Source organism: Phalacrocorax carbo, chromosome 3 (assembly GCF_963921805.1).
Source record: "Phalacrocorax carbo chromosome 3, bPhaCar2.1, whole genome shotgun sequence".
NCBI classification, from domain to species: domain Eukaryota; kingdom Metazoa; phylum Chordata; class Aves; order Suliformes; family Phalacrocoracidae; genus Phalacrocorax; species Phalacrocorax carbo.
Window position 1 is genome coordinate 10,811,118 of NC_087515.1, and position 7,084 is coordinate 10,818,201.

Sequence of the window (7,084 nt, forward strand, 5' to 3'; positions counted from 1 at the left end):
CTGGGCTAATATGACAATTTCAAGAGATCAATAACCATGGAAACCTCAGTAAAAGGAATACATCTTCAAGGAAATTGAGAAGACAGAGGAAGAAATTATAACTAGAGAACCCTTCAGAAGCAACAATACACATATTCCCCTCTCCAGAGATGCTTGTGGTACAAACAGTTTTTATTTTTAAACAAAATATGTTCTTACTGGCATCTATGAGAAACTATTTGGCACAATGCTTTTGTAGTATCTTTTATAAGTTGTCATGTTTCTGAATTCGTGAAGGCCCTGGCTTTAGAAGCTTATGGTCAAACTCACTCTCAGTTTTCATTTACACAACAAATAGGAAATAATATGCCTTCCTCAGTTCTGGCAATAGCTTCAAAAATAAAAAAAAACAACCTGAAATTAAGTAGCTCTGGAAGACTACAGCATGCCTTCCTAACTGTATTTAATGTGTATTGTACCGTCCTTTGTTGGAAGCCAAATTCTGATTAGTGCTGTTCAAATATTCTTATTTCTGTAATCAGTGAGGTCTATGAGTACAGTAGCAGAAACTACAGGTAAATAGTGGTGGGGAAAAGGCAAGAGCATTCTCTCTCTCTCTCTCACACACACACACACACACACAGAGAAAGCTTGCCTGGCCTTTCAAACAGCTGGCTGAGAACCAGATCTATGCATCAGCTAATAAATGTACCTCAAGGAGCAAGAGAAGAAACAATGCATTCATCACTGCTAAAATTTAACTTTGTAACTTATCTTTTGGCAATGAAAATTCATAACAAAGATAATAAAAAGGGAAACAAAGGAACATTCTTGCCCTTTTTCTCTTGGAATTACCTGCTGTTTGTCCAGCACTCATGTGCACCCAGCTGAGACCAGCAAGTTCACTTTCCTTTTGTTATGCTCTGAACCAGATATAAACCATAAGGTAAAACTTCTGCATTAAACTTCCGCTCTGCTGATGAAGTCTTTAAACCTTAAAATATTTGTTTAAGAAAAACAGATAAGATTCTGTTTGCAGAGCATTTTTTAAATAATAGGCAAATTAAATAAATTTGTTCAGAAATGGCTGTCTTCGGTCCCTGCTGATCAATGAGTGTTCCTTTGAACAGTGGCATTTGCAGACCATCACTGTTCCCCACCTGTGGGGAAAGCCTCGCTCTCTCCCCCCTACAGTGCCACTACAGCTGCCCCGGCAGACTCCCGCTTGTGAAAGCAGCCGCCAGCTTTCATACTGCCGCTGCTGCTTCACTGACAATAGAAACATGAACGATAGCAACGAAATGACATCAATGACAGACCAGGTTGTGGAAAGTCACACTCCTCTCCCTCAGGGCTGTAAAAATACAATAAACTCTACACATTCATTACTACCTTCATGTTACCAATAATGTCATTAATACACTACAATATTCCGTAAGGGACTAGCTTTGCTGTCCATTGAGTGTCCATCTCACAGAGATGGTACAGTGTTTTTCATCATCCTTGACCTTTGTACTGAGGGTATGTACTCATACAGATGTACAGAGGTACCTCTGGAGATGCCAGGAAAGGGTCTCAAAATTCCCATCTCCCAGGTCTTTGTCAGAGGGGCTCACAATTAACATGATTACGTTCAGCAAGCGCTGTACCTTCTGTGCTTCCAACATGGACTCTATTTTCATATGAAGCTGAAATCAGCTGGTTATGTCCCCATATACCGGCCTACTCAGCAATCATGTTGAGAAGAAATTTGTCTCTTTGAAAACTGTGTGTAACAGAGCTGCACATACAGGATATGATTTGCACAAGTACTTTCTGGCCCATTAATACCTGTATTGTTGAATGCAGAATTAGGCTGTTGCTGAAAAGACCTGTATATTACAGAATAGAGGAAGAGTACCTATACCATTTTAGTAGTTGTTTTTGTATCTCTAGCCATCATCAGTGTGCACAAGTGCAAATTATGGGAACCACAAGGTGTTTAGCTTGGAGCCTAATCTAATGGGTTGTTGTAAAGTCTGTGCCTTGCTAGAGCAGTTTACTAGAGACAAAAGCTGTACCAGAGGCAAACTAAGGGAATATGGTTAACCTACCCAATATCAGTATTGTGTAGATCTCTCTCGCTCTCCTATCGCCCTAAAAACTGTAAGCCTTAGTACTTGCTTTGGGTTCCTTTTGCCTGTCTTGATTCCTGGAATGTGCGAGATACTTGCTGTTAGGGAACCAACCGTGCCAAACTGCTGTCCCATCTTCTCCTACCTGTCCTCACACTGCTGCATCCAATAATTATTTTCTATACTAAAAGTTCAGGGGGCAAGCTGTGCTTTATTCAGCAGTACTTGGATGGGTCAAAAGTTCATATGCAAGAGCATACTTTGACAGCCATCTTCCTCCTCCTGGAAAGAATGCCTCATTCTGCAGGGGTTCTGGTGGCGTCAACAGCATATTTTGGATGCCTGCGAATTCCAGAAATCTGTGGATCCGCCACGCACGGTTACATTCACAGATTAGAAATGGTTTCCATTTTTGCACAATAGTCCTTCATTTACTCATTAATTGGGGCTTCGTGTTCCACTTTCCTGCATGGTCTATGCTTGCCAATCTAGTCCATGGGTCAAAGGAAGTTATTTCCTTGTAAGCGGAGTTCATTAAGACAGATTCCTCATATTTATTCCCCTTACCGACATCTTCAAGACCCTAGAAAGAAGTTGGGTCTGAGAAGGAAGAGAGATAGTCTGGGCCCTTTCTTGTAACAGATGTGATGTCAAAGTGCACGAGCAAACAAGTGTCATTAAGATGCCACATCCTGTCACCAACCACTTAGTAGGTATCGTGAATAAGAAAAAGCAGTCCCTGTTTAAAAGTAAGGCACTTCTAACCTGCTTGAAGAAGGCATGCAGGAGAATTTCAGGATCAGTCTTGTGCTCCATTAAAAAAAAGTCTTTGCGGTTGTGATGTATGCAAGTTATCCTCATTTATGAAGACAAGAGCTGTAAGGTTCTTGAGTTTTAAGGATTGCTGTTATCAGTATTCCATGTGGCTAAAGCCTGGAGAGCAATCCTGAATATACAGTGTGTTGGGTTTAGTTAGCAAACTAACTTCATTTATGTAAGCCATTAAAAAAAACCTCCTTGGCCTGTTTGTTCAAAGGAATGTGAATTGACCATTATTCAAGATTGATTTACAGAACCATTACTGGTAACGCTTATAATTGAGAGACATGTAAAATAACTACTGTAAGTACCTATAATGAGTTCTTTTTTCACTTCTTAAAGTTTTAAGATCTCCTTAGTAAGTCTGAATACAACCCTAATGCCTAATTAACCCCAGTTTCATTTCATTAGTATGCTATGAACAAAAAAGAACAACAGGTGCCTAGACAGGTAGGTAGCCTTTATAGTAAACAGTTTGTCTTAGGAGGAGACATATATGTTTTTCTTTCAACACAGAAAATAGTAAACACAGAGACACACAAAGAAACACACACACCTACCCTTTGCCAGACTCCTGAATGTTGTCAGGACCTTCCCCTGAAGAAGCCTACAAGCTTGTAGCCTTCATTTTATTGTAATTATTACATTGTTATTTGCATGGTGATGAGTAATTCTGAAGTTGCCACATGGCCCTAGCTGCCCATTCTTTTCCAGATTGACTTGAATGATATGTAGCAATTTTTTCTTCCTGGTTTGTCAGAGACTCATTCGACAAAGGCTCTTCAATGCACATGGACCCCCCAACTTATTAGTTAATATCTGAGCAGCTTCCTAAAAGACGTCCTTAAAAAGTTACAAGCTTCCTTTTGGAGTCTAAGAAAATTTGTTTGAGTCAAGCATGTGAAAGAATGTGAACAACTGGAGAAACCTGACACACACACAGAAACAAAGGTAAGGCAGCCTATATTTGTCAGCCAAAGATATTTGCTTTCCAGGTAATTCTGAGAATCACCTTCCTGAGACATCAACCTTTGCAAGTGGGAGCGGGGTGGCTGTCCAACAGAATAGGCTGTATCTCATACAGGTTTTTGAATGCAACTTCCCCGCTGTCTGCCATGTAATAGGGCTGTTTCAACTTCAAGAATTTTGACAATACTCTTTCTGGTCCCTCTGGAGCTTTCTCCATACTTTTTAGCAATGAAAAATTTTATCTGTGATAAATATATCAGCTTGAAGCCCAAATAAGAAGAAGATTCTCTGAATGATACAACCTTACATACATTCCTCTCTAGAGGGTGATCCTTACGTCAACTCTCATCACCACCCTGAGGCAGAGCGCAGCTTTTCCTAGAAAAAAAAAAGTCAGAATCCCGACATTCTTCCTTTTCTGTTTTAAGCAGGCCTAGCATGCTACGGAAACACTCCATTTCTCTTGAGATCTCCACTCACTGGTACTGGTTTGTTTATTTATTTGTACGTAAACAACCTTAAAAGAACATGCCTCCCAGGCTGGCAGTATCTCCTCTACCTAGTAAAGACACCATCATCATACAGACTAAAATGTAAATAACATGGGAGCAAACACCAGCCTCCCACCGCCAGCAAGAACACAGATCAATACAAAGTCACCTGAGCCTTCAGGATGCAAAAGGCATCCTCTCCTCAGGCTGCCTTGCTAGTCCCACTCTGCCTGTTAGTGAATAACGAAGCCACAGCTGCTCCAGTGAAGCCCCGGCTGCTCCCAGCAGCGTAGGATGGCGTCCCATACATGTTCATAAACACAGAGATTTGCCAGCTCCAGGGCACAGATCCCAGATCTTATGGACCAAAGGCCTCTTTCAGGTTGAAGTCTCATTAGAGAAGTAACTGTGTGAACATGCTAGCCCTCGAGGCTTCTCAGTAAATGTTAAAATTATTTCCGAGTGCCCTCCCCTAGCAATGTTCATCCCAGAATATTAGTCTGTACTTTCAGATGGGACCAGCCTCAGCTGTCGCTGCAGCACACCACATTTTCATACTGGATACCAGACTGCTGTCCAAAACTCCTTGGTCATGGAATGGCAGTGTGACTCTCCCACAGCATCAGCCACTTTCCAGATTCTCACCCTGTGTGTGCTAGGAGATTTGGACTAAATTAATAACTGTAAATTGATGTCATTGCATCATTATAGATCAGACATTGTGCAATGAATACAGTGGTGAGACTAGCACTGGTTAAAATGCTCAATAAGGCTAATTGCATGGGTAAACATTTCTTTAATATGGACAAGGTTAAACAACCAAATTAAAATGTAGGCAATTATAAACACTGTGAAGCCTTGTCTGTACATGAAGAGACATAGTGATGGGTCTGAAAAGAGGGAGAACTCTGGGAAAGAGGCAGTGAGGAGCAGTGGGGACAGGCTAAGAGTGATAACCTCCTCCTCCACCAGCACAGTTCTTTGTAAAGCTTTCATCTTTCTGCAGTGCAGTTACAGCTGCTACATTAAATTGGCTTTGCCAAACTGATGCAGCTGTATGCTGAACAGTGCTACCAGCTTAAAGTTGGCTCCCTCCAGTTCAACTTCCACCTGCTCACATGGGTACAAGCTAAATGGGTGTAACCAGTAAAAGGAGCTTTAAATCCAAACAAATAACCATCCAAGAAGGTCACACTGATTTTATTAAGGCATTTTAAGCTTCCAATTATGTTAAATTGGTAAAGTTTCACAAGCAGACAAGCCCTCTCTAAAGAAGAACCCAGTTCTGCTGACCTTGGTAACATGGGGTAATGCATTTTCCTTTGCCAAAGCTTTCCAGCAGTAAGAAGAAATGCCCATCAGTTGCTGCCAGCCCACCTCTGAAACTGTGTTTGTGTTGCTAGCTTCCAAGGTATGATATTGTTTTCCCTCTGCCATGGTGTTTGACAGAGCAGTTATGATTCATTAAGGAGGTAGGTGGGGACATGCTGAGCTCAGCTGCCCCTTGCTTGTGTTGCTTCCAGGGACAGAACACAGCTTGAGGGGACAGACGGAGACTTTCCTAAAGCTGTGAGTATGCCCGCCCTCAAACTGTGCACCAGTACTTTACCCAAGCCTGCCTGGGCACACGGACAGGCTGTTGGAGTCATCTCCCCCACGCTGACTTCTCTGCTCAGTGACAAGACTGCTCATTTGTTTAAACCTGCAAGACGTTCCCGTGCACAGCAAACCATACTCACCTGGAGCACCAGCCTCACAGTGTCCCTCTGAGGAACAGGTATGCCTTACCTGTCCCCTGCTCTGAGCACTCCAGAGCTGTGCTGCCAAGTCTGAACATCCCTTGATGAGCAGACACAAAAACTGCAGTCATCCATGGTCCAGCTGTGGATCCTCCCAGCCTCCCCCCGTGGGTTATTCATGTAGTCAGAGCAGGAGAAAAAGAATAAGCTGGAGGAAAACTCATTGTGGTAGACAAGGAAGGGCAAAGAGAGCAGCTCTATACTTTTCTTGGCCATTGACCTGTGTCCACAGGAGGTGCCAGGTCTAAGCCATGGCTCTGCCTCCCCAGCTGCCAGCAAGCTGCTGAAGAGAGGGATACAGGGACCAAACTGTGATTTTCAATGCAATGACAAACTGGAAGCAGGTAACAAAGAGGTATGAGGGAAATGACAGGCAGATAAGCCAGTCATCAGCCCTCTGCAGTTGCTTCATAAAGAATGCAGTCAGCATGGAATGATGTACAGCAAAGAGAAAAGTGGAAAATTAAAATTTTTTGAAATCTGCATGCTGTAAGGTTCACTTTTAACCCTAAACTTGGTGTTAGAAGAAATGTATGGAATGTTTGAAAAGGAGTTGAAAAAGAGTTTCAGATGAAACAGATGCTCGCAGACCTGGAGTGCCTACTGTTACAAACGTTTCAGGAATATACTGGGGTGAGACCTCTGACTTAGCTTATCATTAATGTAATTCTCTGTCGTTTGAGAACTGAGTTGAATTAGCGCACCTCAGGTGAGCTGAGGGGCAGAAAAGAAATGCCTGCACCTTTTATATTGTGTTTCATTTAAGGCATTTACACATTCAAGACTATGGTAGACTAGTGCCTGTGATGCCAGTTCTGCTGTTGACCTGTACTGCTATAAATTACTCCTGCAACAAGAAAGGATGCAGCATAAAAATGTGATGATATAATCATATAATCATAGAATACCAGGT